Source organism: Dama dama, chromosome 16 (genome assembly GCF_033118175.1).
Source record: "Dama dama isolate Ldn47 chromosome 16, ASM3311817v1, whole genome shotgun sequence".
Lineage (NCBI taxonomy): Eukaryota > Metazoa > Chordata > Mammalia > Artiodactyla > Cervidae > Dama > Dama dama.
Genome location: NC_083696.1, coordinates 8,200,713 through 8,222,740, shown reverse-complemented (window position 1 = coordinate 8,222,740; position 22,028 = coordinate 8,200,713). Strand labels below are relative to the sequence as shown.

At 44.9% G+C, this 22,028-nt stretch overlaps 2 protein-coding genes across 13 annotated transcripts in view; one reads left to right on the top strand and one right to left on the bottom strand.

Moving 5' to 3' along the window:
* TNC (tenascin C) overlaps positions 1–12,277 on the bottom strand; it is a 100,955-nt gene extending 88,678 nt beyond the window's left edge. For all 11 annotated transcript variants that reach the window (XM_061163315.1, XM_061163314.1, XM_061163317.1 and 8 more), the window contains exon 1: positions 12,086–12,277. The gene's annotated coding sequence lies outside the window, so the exon portion shown is untranslated. The remainder of the gene's footprint in view (positions 1–12,085) is intronic.
* Positions 12,278–12,286: 9 nt separating this feature from the next.
* The window catches only part of LOC133071060 (10 kDa heat shock protein, mitochondrial-like), a 93,324-nt gene continuing 83,582 nt past the window's right edge, over positions 12,287–22,028 (top strand). Inside the window, exons 1-3 of one of the 2 annotated variants that reach the window (XM_061163326.1) lie at positions 12,287–13,139; positions 17,062–17,226; positions 18,115–18,219. The gene's annotated coding sequence lies outside the window, so the exon portion shown is untranslated. The remainder of the gene's footprint in view (positions 13,140–17,061; positions 17,227–18,114; positions 18,220–22,028) is intronic. The other variant, XR_009696348.1, reaches the window with a different exon arrangement.

The following is a 22,028-nucleotide window of genomic DNA, read 5'->3' as shown; positions in this document are numbered from 1 at the left end:
TGCTTGTCTCTCTACCTCTGGAGCTAGGTTTTCCCACTCTGAGCTTGTCTGTTTCAGCCTGAGTTTGTTTGGCTTTTTACTATAGATTTAGAGAGCAAATTTACAGTCCTTTTATAATCTATGAAGCCTGGTACACCAACGCAGAGTTTACCAGACTATGTTCTAAGACGTTCTTAGGTCGCTGGGCTAAGGGTTAAGGGTAAGGATTAAGAGTGTGGCTCTGGCATCAGAAAGCTCCAGGTCTGAGAGTGGGAAAGGGTGTTTGTGTTCAAATAAGTCTGAAGGTACTAGGTTAAATGAAGCTGAACATTAATTGCAAAATTAATTACAAATTACAAAATGTCTCACCTCATGCACTCTCCTACCTCAAATCTCCCAGTGGCTTCCTATCACAATGAATAAAATCCTAACTCCTCACTACTGCCTACAGAGCTCACATCCTCACTGCATTCAGATCTCTGTTCAAAGGTCACCTCCATGTCTTACCCTAGTTAAAAGAACACCCCCCTCATCACCAGCAATTGTCTGATCCCTTGCCTCGTTTTAGACGTCTTCTCAGCAAGTATCTCCTGGAGACCGTAGTATAAGTTTGATTTCCTTTTTTTTTGTCTACCTCTTTCACCATAAGTTCCACAAATAAAATGACCTCACATGTCTTGTTTTCTGTTGTATTTCTAGCCCTTGGAATTACATATTGAATGAACACATGAGCCATGAATTTCTAAGAACAGGATGGTGTCAAGTGTTCTCCAATCTTTTGGCCACAGACACTTTTTAAACTTATTTTTTTAACATTTTTTTTTTTATCCTGGAGTATAGACTATTAACAGTGTTGTGATAGTTTCAGTTGGAGAGCAAAGGGACTCAGCCATACACATACATGTATCCATTCTCCCCCAAATTCCCCTTCTATCCAGGCTACTGTGTAATATTGAGCAGAGTTCCCTTGCTATATAGTAGGTCCTTGTTTGTTATCCATTTTAAATGTAGCAGTGTGTGCATGTCCACCCCAAACTCCCTAACCATCCCTTCCCCACTCCCTTCCCCCCGGCATAAGTTCGTTCTCTAAGCCTGTGAATCTGTACAGAACACTTTTTTGAGGTGCATCTCATGGGGAGGCTGTCCCACTGGACACACTTTGGGGAACTGCTCCTCTAGTGCAGTCTTGTTGCCAAGAACTACTTCAATGATAGATACCAAGAGCAGCAATAACAATAGGGTGTTGATACTGAGTGCATTTCTGGGCTAAGCAATGCAGTTGCTATATCATTTAATCATCACAATAACTTTATGGAGTAGGTGTTACTAATGTTTTGCCTTTAATACAGATGAAGAAAATGAGGCTTAGAGCAAATAGCAAACTCTCAGACCTGGAGTTTTCTGATGCCAGAACCATACTCTTAACCCTTACCCAGCCCTTTCCCTGGGCTATGAATTTCTCCATGCGCTAAGACAGAGAAACTCCTTATCTTCATCCCTTCTCTGCCCTCCCCTTCCTCCCACTAGTTGTAGACAAGTCCTTGCTATAACTGCCAGATTTTCCGCTGTCTCTAGTGACTCAGCCTCAGATCCCTAGACGGGCCTCCTCTGTCCTTGGTACTGGTTTTTCAAAATCCCAGGCAATGCAAACTTTGATCCTGGGGGCCACCTCTGAAAGCAAGGACATTCCCTAAAGTCTGCATCCTGAGACGGTTTCCTGTCCCAGGGCTGGGCTGGCTTCCCCCTGTCATGTATTATGACATCACTTTGAATAGTTGAGAGCCTAGAGGGCTAAGCATGAAAACAAGTTCAAGTTTTAGACCTTCTGAACACGCTCTGGTGAGGAAGGAAAATCCAAATCTGGAACACAATGGATTTTATTCCAGTTGTATTTGATTTTGGAAAAACTAGATAGACAGATCCTTCTTTTTAAAACTTTAAAGGAAGAGTTGACCTATGAGTGGACGAGAATTCCATCATGATAAAGTGATGATAGAGAGAATCATGCCATGGAATGGGATGACAGCAAAGAGACATTCACTCTGTACAGAGGAGGTGGGTCCTGAACTGAATTTTAACAAAAGAATATGAGTAGGTGACAAATACATGAAAGGCCATTCTGGGAAACAAGGAATGGCATTTGGAAAAACATAAAAAGCACAAAATGGTTGGTGTGGAAAGCACAGATTACAGCTGAAGGTACAAGGTTCATTTGGAGACCTGGGCCAGATCACAGGGAAAACTGATGCCTTTCTAGGGATTCTTTTGTGGCCAAAAGAGAATCATTTGACAAAAGCTTTATGCCTGGGAATCTTGATTTCTATAATCCAATGTTGAGGGACAGATTGAAAGGGAAGGCTGGGAAATAATAGGGAAACGCTGCAATCATCCATCTGTGAGACATCACAGTCTGAGCTAGCAGGATGATGGGGAGGGTGGGAGGCAAAAATGTGGAAAAAGAGAAGGAGTTAATCCTAGAGTTAAGTTTTCATTATAATATCTGCTAAGAGAGAAACAGGTCAGGGAAGGGGGATGATGGGTGAGTTTCAGTTTGGGTCACTTTGAATTGTCTTGCCCTTTAGTAAAATGCATTTGAAGTCATTCCTTGGAAGATCCTACCCTGGGGTTATATTCAAGAGGACTCATGGCTCTCCTATGACATCTAATGCAACATACCAGGCTCCACCTGGTATTGAATGGACAAGAAGTTTAAATAAGACAAAGTCCACACTAGTGTTTACCGTAAGTATTGACTGCTCATCACTATGAGAGCAGGTGGGCTGGATGAACTTACTGATAAGTTGTTAGACATTGGTGACACTGGAGTGATGGAGGCAGTAGCAGGTGAATAGCAGGTAAAGGATCGGCTTCAATTTCTACCTCCCGCTGTTTACATTCTTGTGTAATTCCTTGTTGCGTTTGGGATGGCTAGAGACTTCCTTCAAACCAATAGAACGTGGCTAAGATAATGTGATGTCACATCCACCGTTAGGCTACTCAAGATTGTGATATCTATCTTGTTTGCAAGTTCTCTCTCTCTCTTGCTGGCTTTGATGAAGCAGCTATGCTGGAGTCTCTGCTGGAGAGGCCCACGTGGCAATAAAGTGAGGGTGGCTTCAGACCAACAGCTAGAAAGGAACTGAATCTAGCCAACAACCACATAAGTGAGCTTTAATCATTCCCCAGTTGACCCTTCAGACGAGACCCCAATCCTGGCCAACCCTGTGGTTGCAGCCTCATGAGAGACCATGATGCAGGACGTCCATCTAAGCTGTGCTTGAAATCCTGACCTACAGCAACTTGCAGGATAATTAATGTGTGTTGTTCTAAACGATCAAATTTTGTGGGAATTTGTTATGTAACGACAGATCGCTAATACAGAGGACTCCTTGGCTCAGCCCATGTGCTCTAAAGCTGTTCAGGGAATAAAACCCTGCTGATTTTTCCTTTCTAAAGAATGTATTAGCTCTGACACTTTTTATATTGCCCCCATCTTCCAAGAGCATGAGTTAGAAGACCTCAGATTCAGTGCTGGCCCTGTTGCCAACTGGCATGAGGTCTTAGAAGGACTTTTTCCTTTTCCATGTCTCCATTTCACCATCTTTAAAATGAGGGAAGATAAATTATGCCAGCAATTTCCAAAACCTTTTGTTTTTCCTTGGCCGTGGAACTCTTTCATCAAATGATGTCTCATGAGGAAGCTAGTGCCCCAAAGAGATGAGTGGAAGGGTTTTAGAATGAAATAATGCCATTGGCAGCAACATGAGTAGACCTAGAGATTGTCTTACTGAGTGAGGGTAAGTCAGAGAGAGAAGGAGAAATAGCATATGATATCCTTATATGCAGAATCTAAAAAGAAATGATACAAATGAATTTATATACAAGACAGAAGCAGACTCACAGACTTAGAGAAAAACTTACGGTTGCCGGGGAGACGAACTGGGGAAAGAGATAGGGAGCTTGGGATGGACATATCCACACTGCTTATTTAAAATGGATAACCAACAAAGACCTACTGTATAGCACAGGGAACTCTATTCAATGTTATGTGCCAGGCTGGATGGGAGGGGAGTTTAGAGGAGAATGGATGTATGTGTGTGTATGGCTGAGTCACCTGAACCTATCACAACACTGTTAATCAGCTACACTCTACTATAAAATAATTAAAAAAAAAAAGTGGAAAGGCTTTGGTTGAAATAAGGCTGAGTGATTGGCCTTTCCACCTCTACCTGGCCGCCCCTAGAACACCTTGGAGGAGCCTCTCAATTCTTTTGTCCAGGACCCTGGCTTGGAGGCTACCAACAAGCCCTTTTAGTTTCAACATTCTATGGGCTGAAGGGAACTTCTTTTTAACCCCCCTCCCGCCCCCACCTATCGATTGGAACATCCTCCTGTGACATCTCTGCATAGGGCTACCTCTATGCATCCACGCTAGGACCCAGGACATAAGGACCTCAGAGAGCAGACCACTTCCTTGGGGGCAGCACTGCAGGTATCGCTGCCCACTCTGAGCTGCCTCCCCAGCAGGTGCATTTCTCCTGTTCCATCAGAGCTCGTCAGGTATGTGCTCCTCCCGGCTGTCTCTTCCCTGGGTGGGCAATCATGGCTTCCTTGGCTGGAGGGCCTCACAAGCCTCATTGCTGTTAATGTTGGTGGCGGTGGTTGGTTGGTTTCTTGCTGCCAGCCTACCCTGGATGCAGGTAGGGTCTCTGCTGAGGGTCTCTGACCCTCTTCCTGAGGGTCTCTGGCTGGCAGGGAGTCCAGTGTTGCTCTAAGTTCTCTTGTGCTGGCTGTGGTGCGTCACTTTCTGCAGCAAGGTTTGCATATGCTTATTGCATGGCATGCCTAGCAGAGTTCCCCAGGGCACTGCCAATAGCCAGGCTTTCCCTATGTGGCATCCACAGGCATAGAGCTAGATCCAAAATATACTTGCACTTGCACTCAATACTCAATCTGCTTTGAACCAAAATATACTGAATTGCACTCAGTATTCAAGGTTCCATCTCTTTTGCCTCGTGTGTATGTGCATGCTCAGTCGTGACCGACTCTGCGACCCCATGGACTGTATAGCCTGCCACGCTTTTCCATCCATGGGATTTCTCAGGCAAGAACACTGGAGAGGGTTGCCATTTCCTCCTCCAGGGGATCTTCCCGATCCAGGGATCAAACCCACATCTCCTGCATTGGGCAACATGAGAAGTTTCATTTTTTCCCTGCGTACCACCAAGTATGGTTTTATCCTGAACACATCCCTGGGAGATTAAATTTAAGTTGTCTGATACATCTCTCTGTCTAAAGTCAACCATTGGAAATTCTTGTATTTGTGTTAAGCATTACTCTCTCCATTGAATACGGTTTAAAAATGTGACTGTTCCTCTAGCAAGTAGCCTGTTGCCTCTAACCTCTTTTCTCATCTGGAAAATGGAAGTAATACCTGAATGTCCAATGACACAGGGAGAGAAGCACCGTTTGTCGAGTTCCTGAAGAAGAATCCCAATGCCACCACCTTCTACTTTGTGCAGATGATAACCTTTAGTGGCCTCAGTTCACTTAGCTGTGAAATAATATTTGGTTGCTGGGAAAATCTGAGAGTGATACACAGAAAATTTATTTTATACTTCTGTAAATGTATGAGAATCCTGCTTTATCAGAAGTGTGTCTGGCATGTGAAAATGCTTCTGTCACCATAGGACCCAGTTCAGAAGCCAAGCGGTGTTGTGCTTTTTGTTTATTTCCATTAGGACAGCAGAGTTTCTTCAACAATACTTGACGGAAGGCCTGCCACCGGCCAGCAGGTGGCTAAGCTCTGGGGAGGGTGAGCTTCCAGCAGACAGGGTCCCCGCCTCCCTGATGACTTTGTCCTCAACGCTGTGCTGTCCGGTGGTGGGCGGAGGAGACCATCAGGGCAGTTATGATGCACAGAGGTACATGGGGAAGGTGCAGGGCTCTGCAGGAACTGTCAGAGGGGTGTGTGAGCCCACCAGCAGGGCGAGCGCTTGCTCACCTGTGTGTGTCCCTGCTGCATGTCTCAGGCTGGCAGCAGGGGTGAGGCCTGAATCAGGCTTCACCCTCCTGCGGTTTCCAGCCTGGTAGGGGACACATGCGTGTGCATGCATGCTAAGTCATTCCAGTTGTGTCCGACTCTTTGAGACCTGGTGGACTGTAGTCCGCCAGGCTCCTCTGTCCATGGGATTCTCCAGGCCAGAAATACTGGAGCAGGTTGCCATTCCCTCCTCCAGGGGATCTTTCCAACCCACAGATCGAACCCGTGTCTCCTGAGGCTCCTGCATTGGCAGGTGTATTCTTTTCTGCTGAGCCCCCAGGAAAGCTCCAAGCCACTAGTAATAGGCCCTAATAAATGACTGCAGAATACTACAAGGAAGGTGGTGGTGGTGTAGTTGCTCAGTCGTGTCTGACTCTTGTGACCCCATGCACTGTAGCCCACCAGGCTCCCCTGTCCATGGGATTCTCCAGGCAAAAGTACTGGAGTGGGTTGCCATTTCCTTCTCCAGGGCATCTTCCTGACCCAGGGATCAAACCCACGTCTCTTGTTTCCTGCATTGACAGGCTGGTTCTTTACCACTGGCGCCACCTGGGAAGCCCCTAGGGGAAACATTTTATGCTAGAAATCACACACTACTTGTTTCATCACAGTTTCTGCAGGGAGTGGGCCCTGAAGGAATGAGTTGGAGAGAGCAGCCGCAGCCACCTGCTGAAAACACTAGAGTCTGAAAGACACACATCTCTGCCTCTTTCTGGGCTCTGCTCTCTGTCCAGCCTCGTCTGTTGTCAGAGATGAATAGAACTTCAGTGTGGAGTGTGACGGTTATATCCACGTGCTCAGGACTTGGAACCGCCTTTGAGTTCTGACTCCGGCAATCACTATCTGCGTGGCCTTGGGGAAGCCACTTACACTTTTCCAGACTCGGGTCCCCTAGGTTTGAACTGAGAGGCATTTCTACTTGCTGGAAGCAATTGTTGCAGATTAAATGGCACAATGCCTGTAGAGTCCTCAGTAAATATTAGTTATTACCATTGTCAGTCCCTCCTAGAACTTTTTGGACATGTTCATGTAGAGGTTAGTAGCTGCCAACTCACCTTCTCCAGGGTAACAGTTGATCAATGGTTAATTCTGAAACAAGCTGTCTACTTTCAGAGCTTCTGAAATATTTCTGGCTCTTGACAGAGGGGAGGTTAAAGGACCATCCAAAGCTATTTGAGTTACCATGGCTGCATAATTAAGGGCCTGTGAATTTCAGGATATTTAAAAAATCTGAAACAACTTGGCATGAAATGACTTTTTTTTTTTCATTTTCACTCACAAATAGACTAAAAATACATATGAAAGGGATTTTCCACTCCCGATCTGCTTTCAATGTGGGCATCTGACTTTTTTTTTCCATGATGGAGGGTCAAAGGGAGTGATGAGGTGTTGAACTTACATTGCTGCTGAAGTTAAGGAGAGACCAGAAAAATGAGACAACAGAGGAGGGAACAGAAAAAGGATTTCTAGGCTTCAGGGCATAACTAAAATAAGCAGTCTGGTCACCAGGGTGAGAATCAGGTAGGCATGTAGGCGTGTACAGTCCCTTGTGAAAGTAAGGCCACCGCTCTTCGCTTTGGATGGAATTATGGCCTAGAGTTTATGGGAGTTTAGAGGGGCTTTCCTTCTTGGAAAGGAATCTTCATCTAATGTTTCCCACATGTCAAAGGTGTGTATACTGGCCTGGGATTAGATTCAAGGGGATTCCCTGTGATCTCCTCAAAGTGAGATGTGACTGAGTCATGTTGTTTTTTAGTCACTAAGTTGCATTCTACTCTTTTTTGACCCCATGGACTATAGCCTGCCAAGCTCCTCTGTCCATGGGATTTCTTAGACAAGAAAACTGAAGTGGGCTGCCATTTCCTTTTCCAGGGGATCTTCCTAACCCAGGGATCATACCTGCGTCTCCTCCATTGCAGGTGGATCCCTTACCACTGAGCCACCAGGGAAGCCTGGTGGGCTTTTAGAGGGGTTCTAAAAGGCAGGAAGAAATAGAAGCTTGGTGCAGCCAAGGAGGGCCTGAGGACATAGACCGACATGGGGAACGATGGAAACACCCAGGGAAGAGGGGTCGTGGATGAGCACACCTGAGGGGCTGTGGTCCAGGACAGCATCACGTACACTCACCTTCAGGATGAGGCTTGGAGCAGCTGCTCCACATGAGACAGCAGGGAGTCTGAGCTCGACCATAACCCAGGGGAATTTGTGGCTCAGAGCTTACAACTATTTCCTGATCTCCTGGGATTCACTGCCCCAAGGCTGGGCACCCTGACTTCACTTCATCGGCCAATCAGCCCTTTTGAAAACAGATGCTCTCATTTACCTGGCTCTCAAAGGGGATGCAGGTACAGGTACAGCCCTGCTTTCCCAGTCAGAGCTCCCACCTGTCCAACAAGGCAAAGGGCGTGCCTCCTTTTCTAGGATGAAACTCGGCAATAATGACCTGACTGCTGCTTCTAGGGTCATTCTTCTCTCTCCCAGGCATGAAATTTGAACGTTTCTGTCTCCAGGCAGAGCATTTCAACACCAGGAGCTGACCTTTTCTGAGCACCATGAAAAATGATATACGCAGGGCTATTCTGCAAAATCAATAGACGCCAAAGCCAGCTGAGGGCTTCTCTGCCACCTTGGCCAACCACTAAAAGACATCCTTCAGGGTTTCATGGAAGTCTGCCCAGCCTGACTGCTGGAGGTGATACAGCCTAGTGGAAAAAATAGTAGGGTGTTGGTCCAAAAGTTTGGGTTCAAAGCCAGCTCTGCCCTCACTTATGGAAACCCTCCGATGCATCATTTCAACTTCCTTGGGTCTCAATTTCTCTGGCTATGAAATGGGGCCAGTAATTCACAACTTGCAGTGTTGGAGTGAGAAATCGATGAGGAACCAAAGGCAAACCCTCCTATCACATATATGATATATAGTTCCGCATAACTATTTTGAGTGTGTGTGTGTTTTATCATCACAGAGGGCTTGTATATGGAGTTAACTTAAATGTCTGTTCCCTACTCTGCATTCCAAACCACCGTGACTTCAGCGTGACTTGTGTATTAAGCCAGCTGGATACTTTTGCCTCTAAGAAAGCATGGCTGTTTGTAGAAATCCAAGGGGAGGTGAGAATAGGTGTTCGCAGTCCATTGTGAGCATTAGAAGGGTAGGATTAAGGGGGATACGTTTTTCATTCTGTCAGCTTGAATTCCCTTTCCAAATTCCATTCTGGTTATATGATCGGGCTACTGCTGTATTTATGGGTGGCCACAGTCTGGCTGGAGGGGCAGATTTAGTCAGAGAGAGCTTTTATTTTTTTCCCTTCTAAAGGCAGTTCAAGAAGCAGCAGCATTCAGCAGGAATGTGGCCGAATGGGTCCGATTTGAGGGTCGTGGGGACCTGGGTCTGAAACAAGACTCCATCCCTCTGAGATCTGTGACTCATTCTCTCTGCTTTTCGAGGTTTGTCCAGTAGGTATGGTCCCTTTCGGACACATGTGGGTCTTCAGTGAGATGAGGTATACAAAGATTTAGAAAGTGGGCTTTCCATGTGTTTTGGCTATTGCTGTCATGACAGTTAATTAAAAACTCGTACTTTACTAAACATTTAACACCCTCCCCCTGCCCCCAACCCCGCCCCGCCCCTGCCCTGCCTCGGCATATATGTCTATCTACTGTGTTACCTGGGAAACTTCTTGGAATTCTACTGGATGGCGAGGGCCACAAATCCTTGTCAAAGTGCAGAGCTGCAGGCTGAACACACACTACCCGGCTTCCTAATTTTTCACTGAATTCTGCGTGCCTAAGGTTCTGCGGAAGTGTCCCAGAGGCTGAGGGCCCTGGGGTGAGTTTTGGAACCCCCAAACCTGCTTCAATCAAATCGGCCCACATTTACCTGCTGTATATCAGGATTTTGCCAGATTCATTTCCATTTCACTTAATGAATGTTTCCACTGCCTTTTGCAAACCACTGTCTCAGAACACTAATCTTGGCCAAGTCCTTGCAAATTGATAAACAGGAAAACCAAGGAAAACCTCCATTTGTTGAGCTCTTACTACATGCCATGTGCTATACCAAGTTTGATATATATTATCTCACTGAGGGTCACAAGAGCCCTGTGAGATACAGATGGTTCTCCTCTCTATGGATGATAAAGCCAATGTTTGGAAGGCTGGTTCCTTTGGGTGAGGGAGGGAGTTGGTGAAAGGAGATAGGGGAGCTAGGTTTTTCAAAGCATAGAAAAAAAGATGTTAACACCTGAAGAGCTTGGCAACACACTTCTCAATTCTTATCCAGTTCACACTGCTTGTGCAAATCAGAGAACAGGCATATTCGTTTTCTTCCCCCAAATGCCATCACCTCCCAGCGACACACAGTTTCAGTGCGCAGGCACTTCTGTCTGCTGCAAAGGGCTGGATGCGTACAATGCCAACAGACTTCCACAGGTTTCAACAGCACCCAGCAAAGCTTTCCCCCACTCCTGAGTTAGCCTCGTCACATCTCAGGACCACGCAGGAAGCCGGCTGGGGCAGACAGCAGGTTTTATTTCTAAAGCACAGATGGGAAAACACCATCAAAGGGGGGGAAGTTCACAAAAACATGAAAAACAGGCATTCATTCTTCAAGGGAGGCTCCCTGTCCCGCTCTCCCTCTGGATGGAACACATTCCAAGGACTCCCTCGGCAGCAGCATGGTACTTTATAACCGACAGCTTCAGAATCCGCAAATGCCCAAACTCAAAACCTGTGCCTTCTGGCATCAGTGCTCGACATTTTACATCCAACCCAGGCTGCTCCCTTTTCTTCCAAGCTGTGCCAACATAACCTCCAGCTTGTAAAATGCAGCCAAGAGTCCGACCTGCCAGCTAGAGAGGTGCCTTAAGACCTGGTGGGACAGAAAGTCAGGGAGCAGGAGTCGGGGTGGGGTGAGGAACGCACAAGAAACAATCCAAGATCGGTTCAGTGCCTCTTTTTACCCCCAAGGTGGTAGCAGTTTGGAGCAATGACAGTGATTACCCAGACTGCCAGTTCTGGAGCCTGTGCGTCTCCAATTTCTTTATATTTCATTTCCTTATAATGACAACAGAAGTTATTGTCCCCATTTTAAAGAAGTGAAAACTGAGGCTTGAAGAGGTTACGTATTTTTACCAGGGTCCTGTGTGGTGTGGCAGTTATGGGGACACTAAAGGGATCCTTGGCTTCAAAACCCAAGTTCCTAATCCCCTTACAACACTGCTGGGACCAAGAAATACCCCTATGTTCTTTCCAGTCTGCCAGGGGAGCTGTGCTTCCCATTCCCCAGGGGCAGTTATTTCTCAGGGCTTTCTGCAATGAGAGGGGGGAAGGGAGAGGTGATTCTAGAAAGTTATGGGATGCTGCTGACTCTGAGCACCTCAAACATACCCAGGTGCCCAGCCCAGGGATCAGGAGGCATCCTTGATCAGGAGGCATCCTTGGGGAGTCCCCTGGCCCTTCAGAGTCTACCGCTCCCGTCCTGTAGTCCACACTTGTCCATCTGACCTTAGGAGTTACCGTCTCTGTTCACCCAGCCCGCATCCCTTCCCAAGTCTGACCACAGGGTGGATGTCGTAGGGATGGTACACAACTCTTTTTAAACTGTCAAGTCAGGGTCGCTGAGATGTAAAATCTTATTGTTCTTCTACCATCTTCTATGAATCTCCTCCTAACCTACCCCATGGAAAGGCCACGAGCAAACTCCACTGTAAAACTCTGCTACCTTAAAACCCTCAAACAGAAATATTCACAGGTGAGTCAGCCAGGTAGCCAGTGAAGAGTGAATTCTTACTCTCCCTCTGAAGAATGGCAGCTATAACAACTTCCTAAAAAGTTCCCTGCACGTGGAACTCTTCATAGAACTAAAACAAGCAGACAGAAATCTCCAAGACTGGAAGGGGGCAAGTAGAAAACAAGTCAAGGTGCATCGGATCATAGCAAATACATCCTGCCAGCAACCAAAATAAAGCCAAAGTTTTATCATTTAGGAAACCACGACCCACTTAGTACCGGAAATGCAAGCAGTCTATCATAGTGATCTTTGGTAATGGGGTGAAACAGACTTACCTTTCTGGAGTTGGGAAAACCTTAGATTCTTGAGTGAACCAGCTCCATGGAACTAGTGCCTGGATGTGAGCAGCGGGGCTCCCTGCGCGCGGCCCCCAGTGTCACCCCGAGCCCGCCTTTGTGCGGAGGACCGGCGGCGCGGAGTGAGTGCGCGCGCGGGAGAGCTTGTGACAGTAGGCAGACTGTGGCCGGTGCAGCCAGCTTTGGCTGGCTTATATAGCGAGCTCCTTCCTCTGAAATGGGACGCCTCGCCTCCAGACATCCTTTCCCACTTTTTCAGTTGGTGAATTAAAGGAACAGCCCTCCCAGCGGAACAGCGTTAGCTCATGAAAGACGCACTCGCTCCCAGCTCTCTGCCAGGGAGAGAACCTATTTGCATACAATTTATTGCAAAAGTAGGAATTCCCTCTTTCCTCTTCTGCCCCCGACCGGGAGCAGCTGTTAGTAAAGTGTGACTTTTGCTTTTGCTCCCCCAAAGGATTTTCTAATTGTGAGACAGCAGTGCAGGGAGCGAGGGGGAACTCTGGCTCTCTCCCCAGGCAGGCTGGAAACGTGGCAACAGGACCCGGGCTCGCCAGCCCGGGTGCTCACCGGGCAGCCGCTGCTCAGTGGCACCTTGGAGAGAGCGGAGAGGCTGAGCCGAATTCCTGGAAAGAGGAGATAAAGCCTTTCAAAAGCCTGGGCTGTTTGGGGTTTCTGGGGCCAGCAGAGAGATAAGGGATTAGTTCCCGGCAGGTGGGAACAGCGCTGGGCACACAGATCAGTTCCCAGCCTGTTTTGCGCGGGGGAGGGAGCCTTGCCCAGCTGCTTAGAGGCAGTATTGTCTTAGCCCTGGTATCCTACAGGGGAGTAGCTTTTTGACACGGTTCATGCCCTGTGCAGAGATCCTGTCTTCTAAGCTGGGTCTACTAAGAGAGTTCCCTGAGGTTTCTTCTCAATTGCTGAAAGGTATCCATCATAAGGAAAAAAAAAAGTAGCTAGTTAATCTTTGAAACATAAGCTGTGCCTTCGCTCTCCAGCCTGCTGTGGATTCGTTCCAAGCTCTGAGTCACTGGTGAGTTTGGTGGTTAGCATGCAGTGGGGATCCTCAGGGCACACACGGGCATGGGAGGGAGCGGGGAGGCGGCCAGGCCAGGGCGCCCAGGCTTGAGCTTGTCACGGCTCTTAGTACTCTGGGGGATCCTGGAGGGAAATGAGGCACCACTTAAGCTGTAGCTACTGCCAGACCCTCCTTTATGAAGTCTGTATTCGGTGTCACTCAGGGTGCTTTATGGACACTGCTTCATTACATCCTCTAACCAGAAAGTGTAATAGGCATACCTGCTGTCCCCTTTTTACAAAGAAACTGAGGTTCTGAGAAGCACTGGAATACATTGAAATGCCAGCCCTGGGCTCCACAGTTCTATTACACGTTATAGCCCAGGAACATTGTTCAGATGATATTTAGATAATGTTTTATGCCCTGTTAGATTGTAACACCACTTGTATAAAAATCTACTGTATTTGCATATGGAAGCTGTGTTTCTTTGTTCTGCAGGGCTAGTTCAGAGATCCTTAATTTTCTTAGAATTAAGCACTAATAACAGAGATTTCAATAATTCACTTGTTTTTCATACTGAAGATATCACCCCCACACTTGTCATTATTGCTGTGGGCCTCCGTTTCCCTATCTGAACAAAGTGGGGCAAGTTAGGTCATTCCTATGGTCTCTCTGGCCCTGGTGTTCTAGGATTCTTCGCTCTAGTGACCTTCCCAGATGGCAAGAAAGCCCATAAATAGTCATGTCATTAAACAGTTCATTTGAACTTTTGAACCATTTTGGCTGATTCAAATATTGGTTGTTTTGGAAGTTTTTAATTCTGTGTTTTAGCCAAAACATATTGTTGTAGCATGAGGCCATGTATTCTTACCATTAGTGAGCGCTTCCATTTCTCTTAGCTTTCCAATGTCTGCTCGGGGGTAGGGAATACAATAGTAGAATAGTGTATTATACATGTTATATGGCATAAAGACTATATTTACATATAATACATAATCAATACATATTTGTCACTGCATGTGTATTTAAATGGGATAAGAGTGTGTGCTGTAAAGCTGGGTGATACCTCTGGCTTCTTCTGGGAAACTCCCAAGCCTGGCCCCCCATCCTTGTAGCGACTTTCCTGGTGGTTCAGCAGTAAAGAATCCCACCTGCCAATACAGGAGATGTGCATTTGATCCCTGGGTTGGGAAGATCCCCTGAAGAAGGAAGTGGCAACCCGCTTCAGTATTCTTGCCTGGAGAATTCCATGGATAGAGGAGCCTGGCAGACTCCATGGGGTTGCAAAGAGTCGGACTCAACTGAAGCGACTTGGCACGCGTTACAAGTGGTTCCCCAATTGCAGGGAAGAAAAAAAAAAAAGCCAAATGTAATCAAGCTGGTCCTCAAGGCAGGAAACAAGCCGGTGGAACAAACAAATAAGAACGTTATAAGGCATTAAGTTAGCTGTCATAGAAGTATATTCCAGTAACATAAAAATGAGACGTTTAGCTTTATTTGTGTATTTTTAGAAGAGGCTACTTATAAAAGGAGTTTTCTCCAAAACCTTTGTGGTATCTTAAGCCATACCTTGGCTTTTAAGTAAGAGGAACCCAGATAAGACACTTGTTTTCATCTTTCTCTGGGGCTTTTGCAGCCCCCCTTCCAGGGAAATGGGTCTGCATACACCATATGCTCTCCAATACCTGAACCTTTGCTAATGGTACACTCTGCCTGGAATCTCCACCTCTACCTTCGCACATCCACTTGGCATCCAGTTTGGATCTAACTTCACCAGGAAAGTGTAAGAAAGTGTTTATTGCTTGGTCATGTCTGACTTTGTGACCCACCCCGGATTCTAGCCCTCCAGGCTCCTCTGTCCATTGAATTTTCCAGGCAGGAATACTGGAGTGGGTTGCCATTTCCTTCTCCAGAGGATCTTCCTGACCCAGGGATGAAACCCAGGTCTCCCATATTCCAGGCAGATTCTTTACCGTCTGAGCCACCAGAGAAGCCCAACTTCACCATGGGGCTTTCTTGACGTCTTCCACAAGAAACGCTTCCATGCACCATAGCCTGTTATAACTCTGTGAGGGCATTCATCGCCTGTGCGTGGTATAACTATATGTGTATATGTCTAGTTTCTTCTCCTATTCACTGGGCTTCCAGAGGACAGTAGTCACACCCGCTTTTCCTTGCCTAGCAGAGAACCTTGGGGATTGCAGAAGCTCAGTAAATGTTTATTGAATGAAAGAAACCATGGAGGAACAAGTGAACATTTGCCATGCTGTGTTTTATAATGAAATTCTTCTTGTTTCACTCTTAGAACAAGAGGGAAACTAGATTGCCCAACACGTTCATTTCACAGATGAGGAGAAGGGGCCTAGGGAGGATAAATGACTTACCCAAGGCTACCTTGGCTGTGTTCCATGTAGATCATCATCAAGATCAGACTGGAGCAACTAAACCATGTTAAACATTACAGCAGAAGATGTTAATGGAATTCATAACCACTCAGCCTCCTGTTTGGCAGAGGCAGCCCCTCTTGGCATCCCACCTCCTATGGTTGCATTCTTCTCCCTACAGTAGCACTGTTTCCCACGTGAGCGGGTAGAGTGACTACGTGTACATCCCCTCTGCACGGAGTCCTCAGCCCAAGCCTGGTTTTGGTGTTGCTTGTTTTCTATGCTCATTCCCAGGTTGCCAGTGGAGGATGTGGTTTGGAGGCTGAGGGTTATAGAGATTCACCTCAGGTAAAATCATTCTCACTTACTTGAAGGTCTGTTAGATGCAATACATTTTTTTTTCCTCTGAGATAAAACATCCAGTGAATGGAATATTGGCCAGGACTAGCGCTATCTGAGGAAGCTGAGTGACCATTTCTTTGAGAAGTCTAGCGTTCACTTCCCATAGGACCCCTTGACTCCTCTACTGCTCCCAACTTCCTCCTCCTCTTCTGGGGATTCATCTAACGTGTTAACTCCTTCCAAAAGTCCCACGTGACTCTGTATTTGCTAGAAGTCTCCCCCGAAGCAGTGAAGGAGCTCCGGTCCCACACAGTGGGCTAGTGACTCCATTAGATGCCCTTGTTTGGGGTCAGGGCTCCCTGACTTGCTGCCTGCAAGGCTTTATGCCATGCTCTTCCTCTCCATCTCTCCTCACTTCTTCAACAACCAAAGACAGAAAAGCTCAAAGACATCACTGGACGGTGAGTGAGGGGAAGGACAGAGGAGGGCTTCCCTGCCTGCTGGAATACGGTGAATCAACCAAACGTAGGTTGTCTGGTCAGCAGGGCAAAGTGGAAAGAGCTTTGGTGTAGGGTAAGTTTGAGTCCTGAAGCTGCAGACTTTACTGTGTGACTCTCAGTGAATCTCCTCTCTTTTATGGCTCTCAGGGTACCGGTTACCAAATAAGAGATCCCTGAGGATGTTAGCAACTTAAAAATGTTAAATAAAAAATTCAAAAAATAATTTAGAGGCCTCTAAGCCTCTGTACCTTCCCAGCCCCTTAAATAACCTGCCCTGGACTTTAGCCTCATGGCAAGTTTCTATATTAATTTTCAAGATTTACTTCTAAGACAGTTTCTATGACCTTACCTTCAGAGAGAAGGACGCCTCAACCGTGCTCATTATATTACATTTTTTATTTTTAGTACATTGTATACTGGCCTTTTTTAGTTCATTAGGTCATAAATACTTTGAGGGTAGGCTCCATACCTTTCCACATGCTTACTAACAGATCTGCCTGTAGCCAGCATCTGTTTATTGTTGGCACCTATGCCATATCACTAGTTAATTATTTTGAATATTGCTCCTGCATATCATGGTTTTCAGAATGGCTTCTGATCTGTGGCAGAATTTTTAAGTAAACCATAAGCTTTCTTGAAATGATTTCTTAGGTGATGAGAGCCTTTGCCTTTACTTACTTATCACTGACTTACTCATCCATTTCCTCAAAGGCACTGTGAGAGTTCCCTGTGGCCAAGAACTGTGCCTTGCATCTTGAAGCACTGAGAAGTCAATTAATGTTCCTGTGAAAAGACTGAATGATGAGTTGAATGATGGAAAAGGCATAAGACTGGCACAAGCAGTTTTGGAGTCCAGCCATCTTAACCATTTTCAAGGTGAATTATCTTGAGAAAATCATGTCTTTTCTCTGAAACTCAGAATCCTCATTAGTGAGACCAAGTGCTGTCTTGCCTGCTAATTCTTCCTTCCTTCCTGTCTTTCTTTCTTGTGATTTTTTTGAACTGAATTTTCTTTTATTTGTTTATTTTAAAAAATTTTATTGGAGTTGATTTACTCCAGTGGTTGATTTACAATGTTGTATTAGTTTCAAGTGTAAAACAAAGTGAATCAGTTGTACATATACATATATCCACTCTTTTTCAGATTCTTTTCCTGTATAGGCTATTGCAGAGTATTGGGTAGAGTTCCCTGTGCTATACAATAGGTCTTTATCAGTTATCTGTTTTGTACATAGTTGTATGTGTCAATCCAAATCTTCCATTTTTTCCCTTCCCCTCTCCCTTACCTGCCGGTAACCATAAGTTTGTCTTCTACATCTGTGACTCTATTTCTTATAGATAGGTTCATTTGTAGTCTTTTATAGGCTATATCATGTAATATTTGTCTTTCTCTGTCTGACCTGCTTCACTTAGTATAACTGTTAATACTTTCTGAAGATGACCTCTTAGCTGGTACCGAAGAAGAGGGGAGAGGGGAGGCGTCGAAAGACCAGCATTGACCAGTGCTAAGTTGGAAGGGCTGGAGTTGTGGAAGGGCTGGGGGGCTGGTTTTGGTCACGTTTACTGGTGTGTGTGCAGGCAGCTGTGATGAATACAAGTGAGTCAAACCATCTCAAGACTTAATGCAAATTACAGAGGGAATGCACAGCTCTGAGTCAACGAAGATTGATTTTTTTTTTTGACTGATTTGTCACAACTGAGTTAGATACTAGCAAAGATATTTCATTTGTCCCTTTTCCTTTTTCTCTTCTTGGTTTCTCTTAGATTTCTTTTGTGGACAAGGATGCATAGCAGTGGCTCATGCTGACAGTGGTTCCCACTAGGCACTTTTTACGTAGTTTGCCCGTAAGAAGTACGGTGATCTTTACGGTGAGTGCATTGAGTAGATATTATCATTATTCCTGTTTTACAGATGGAGGGACGGGTGAGGAATAGAGAGCTTAAGTAAATTGTCCAAGACACAGGGGTAATAAATGGCAGCAGGAAGATCTAAATCCAAGCTGTGGACTCGATCCCCAACCTCCTGTGATTGGGGGTGCTTCCTTATGTATTTAATTTAACAGTTACCTAAAGGCAAAGATGTCATTCTCGGACTCAGTTGGACCACCCTGAATGATTACAGAGTTTGTGCATAACAGTCTAATGAGGGAAGAAGAGCTTTGCTTGTATTTCTACAGGCCGCATGGCCACAGGAAGCAGTGAGGAGTCCACATCTTCGGTGCTAATGCAGGAATTGTGAAAGTTTCTGGCATGGATTTGGTTCCATTGTAATTAACCACTAACTAGTTAGCAGTCCAGTACCCTTGCCTGGAAAATCCCATGGACGGAGGAGCCTGGTAGGCTGCAGTCCATGGGATCTCGAAGAGTCAGACATGACTGAGCGACTTCACTTTCACTTTTCACTTTTATACATTGGAGAAGGAAATGGCCTGGAAAATCCCAGGGATAGGGTCACACAGAGTCGGACATGACTGAAGTGACTTAGCAGTGGCAGTTAGGAAAAGGCTTGGCATCTTAGACAAATTACTTAACTTCTTTGTTATCGGTCCCTCATTTGTAAGACGGGTACATTAACAATCAATACTTCTGAAAGTTATTCTCAAGTTTAAATAAAAGACACTTAATCAAATTTTTATGCTTGCCTCAGTCTTAAGTAATCTCAAAATGATGGCTATGCGCTATTCTAGGCCTTTATTTTCTCATTTTTTTAAATGATGGAAAAGTTAACCTCAAGCCATGTTCCAGAAATATGCTCAGTAAAATAAAAAGGGTTAAGGAAAAAAATGTGTAAGCATATAAAGAATACACAGCACCTTTTGTTACAGGCCTTGGGATTCCAGGCTGACCAAACTCAGGTTACTTGTTACTCTGTTTACTCAAATATCTTTCATTGATTCCCCCTCCATCTTGCTGCACACCTGCAGTCAATGGCAGGCTTTACGGGTCCTGTTCTTCCCTTGTTTTCCCAGTCATCATGCATTCTATGTCTTTGGGTGATGCTGGAAAATTCTCACTATTCAGAGTCAGATGGATGGTATTGCTTGCCTCAGAGCTGGAGGCTTTCCCAGCAGGGCCTCAAGGTTGATGTACAGCTATCACAGAGGTACGGGAACCACTTTCCTCCCTGGGGAGTTCCCCTGGGCCGGCCTTGGTCCTGAGAAGCAGTCTCATCAGTACTCCTTTCCTAGCCCACAAAGGAGCTGCAGTTTTCCAGGCACCAATTATTGACAAGACTGTCTTTTCTCCATTGTACATTCTTGCCTCCTTTGTCACAGATTAATTGAACAAAGGTGCATAGGTTTACCTCTGGATTTTGTATCCTGTTCCATTGACCTGTATTTCCACTTGTGTGCCAGTGCCGGTAGGATCCTGTCTTGATTACTGTATTGTAGGATCCTTTGAAGTCAAGCAGCTTGATTCATCCAGCTCTGTTTTTCTTTCTCAGAATACCTTTGACTATTCAGAGTCTGTTGTATTTTTATACAAATTAAAAAAAAAATTTGTTGTTGCAGTTCTGTGAAAAATGCCATTGGTAACTTAATAGGGACTGCATTGAAACTGAGTGATTTCCCAGGTGATGCAGTGGTGAAGAATCCGCCTGCCAATGCAGGAGACTTGGGAGGCACAGGATACGTGGGTTTGATCCCTGGGTCTAGAAGATCCCTTGGAGTAGGAAATGGCAGCCCTCTCCAGTATTCTTGCCTGGAAAAATTCATTGAGTCCCTGGGGTCACAAAGAGCTGAACATGACTGAGCACATTGAGCACATTGAATACATTGAGCACATACACATTGAATCTGTAGATTACTTTGAGTAGTATAGTCATTTTGACCATATTGATCCTTCTAGCCCGAGAGCATGGCATATCTTTCCATCTGTCTCTGTCATCTTCAGTGCTTTTCATCAGCATCTTATAGTTTTCAGAGCACAGGTCTTTTGCCTCCTTCAGTAGGTTTGTTCCTAGGTATTTCATTCTTTTTGATGCAATGATAAATGGGATTATTACCTTAATTTCTCTTTCTGATCTTGTGTTGTTAGTGTATAGAAATGCAAGAAATTTCTGTATATTAATTTTGTATCATGAAACTTCACAAATTCATTGAGAAGCTCTAGTAGCTTTTGGTAGCATCTTTAAGAATTCTACATATAGTATCGTGTTATCTGCAAACAGTGACAGTTTTACTTCTTTTCCAATTTGGATTCCTTTTATTTCTTTTTCTTCTCTGAATTCCATGGCTAGACTTCCAAAACTATGTTGAATAAAAGTGGTGAGAGTAGACATCCTTGTCTTGCTCCTGAGCTTAGAGGAAATGCTTTCAGCTTCTCACCATTGAGCTTGTTAGCTGTTGGTTTGTCACATATGGTCTATATTACATTGAGGTAGGTTCCTTCTGTGCCCACTTTCTAAAAAGTTTTTATCATAAATGGGTGTTGAATTTTGTCAAAAACTTTTTCAGCATCTATGGAGATGATCATATGGTTTTTATTCTTCACTTTGTTAATATGGTACATCACAATGTTTAATTTGCAGATATTTAAAAGAATATTTGCACCCCTGTGATAAATCCCAATTGATTGTGGTGTATGATCATTTTAAATGCATTGTTGGATTCAGTCTGCTAACATTTTGTTGAGGATTTTTGCACCCATGTTAATCAAGGTATTGACCTGTAATTTCTTATAAGTACAAGAAACAAAAAAGCTGTAAAAAACACAAACTCTTGGAGGCTAAACAACCAATGGACCACTGGAAAAATCAAAGAGGAAATTTAAAAAATCCTAGAGACAAATGGAAATGAAAGTACAATGATCCAAAACCTATGGGATGCAGTAAAAGCAGTGCTAAGATGGAATGTATTAGTGATCAATGCAAAGAAATAGAAGAAAATAATAGAATAGGGAAGACTAGAGATCTCTTCAAGAAAATTAGATACCAAGGGAACATTTCATGCAAAGATGGGCACAATAAAGGACAGAAATGGTATGAATCTAACAGAAGCAGAAGATATTAAGAAGAGGAGGCAAGAATACACAGAAGAACTATACAAAAAAGATCTTCATGACCAGATAACCACAATGGTGTGATCATTCATCTAGAGCCAGACGTCCTGGAATTCGAAGTCAAGTGGGCCTCAGGAAGCATCGCTATGAATGAAGCTAGTGGAGGTGATAGAATTACCGTTGAGCTATTTCAGATCCTAAAAGATGATGCTGTGAAAGTGCTGCACTCAATATGCCAGCAAATTTGCAAAACTCAGCAGTGGCCACAGGACGGGAAAAGGTCAGTTTTCATTCCAATCCCAAAGAAAGGCAATGCCAAAGGATACTCAAACTACCACACAATTGCACTCATCTCACACACTAGTAAAGTAATGCTCAAAATTCTCCAAGCCAGGCTTCAACAGTATGTGAGCTGTGAAATTCCAGATGCTCAAGCTGGATTTAGAAAAGGCAGAGGAACCAGAGATCAAATTGCCAGCATCTGTTGGATCATCGAAAAAGCGAGAGCATTGCAGAAAGACATCTATTTTTGCTTTAATGACTATGCCAAAGCCTTTGACTGTGTGGATCACAACAAACTGTGAAAAATTCTGAAAGAGATGGGAATGCCAGACCATGTGACCTGCCTCCTGAGAAATCTGTATTCAGGTCAAGAAGCAACAGTTAGAACTGGACAT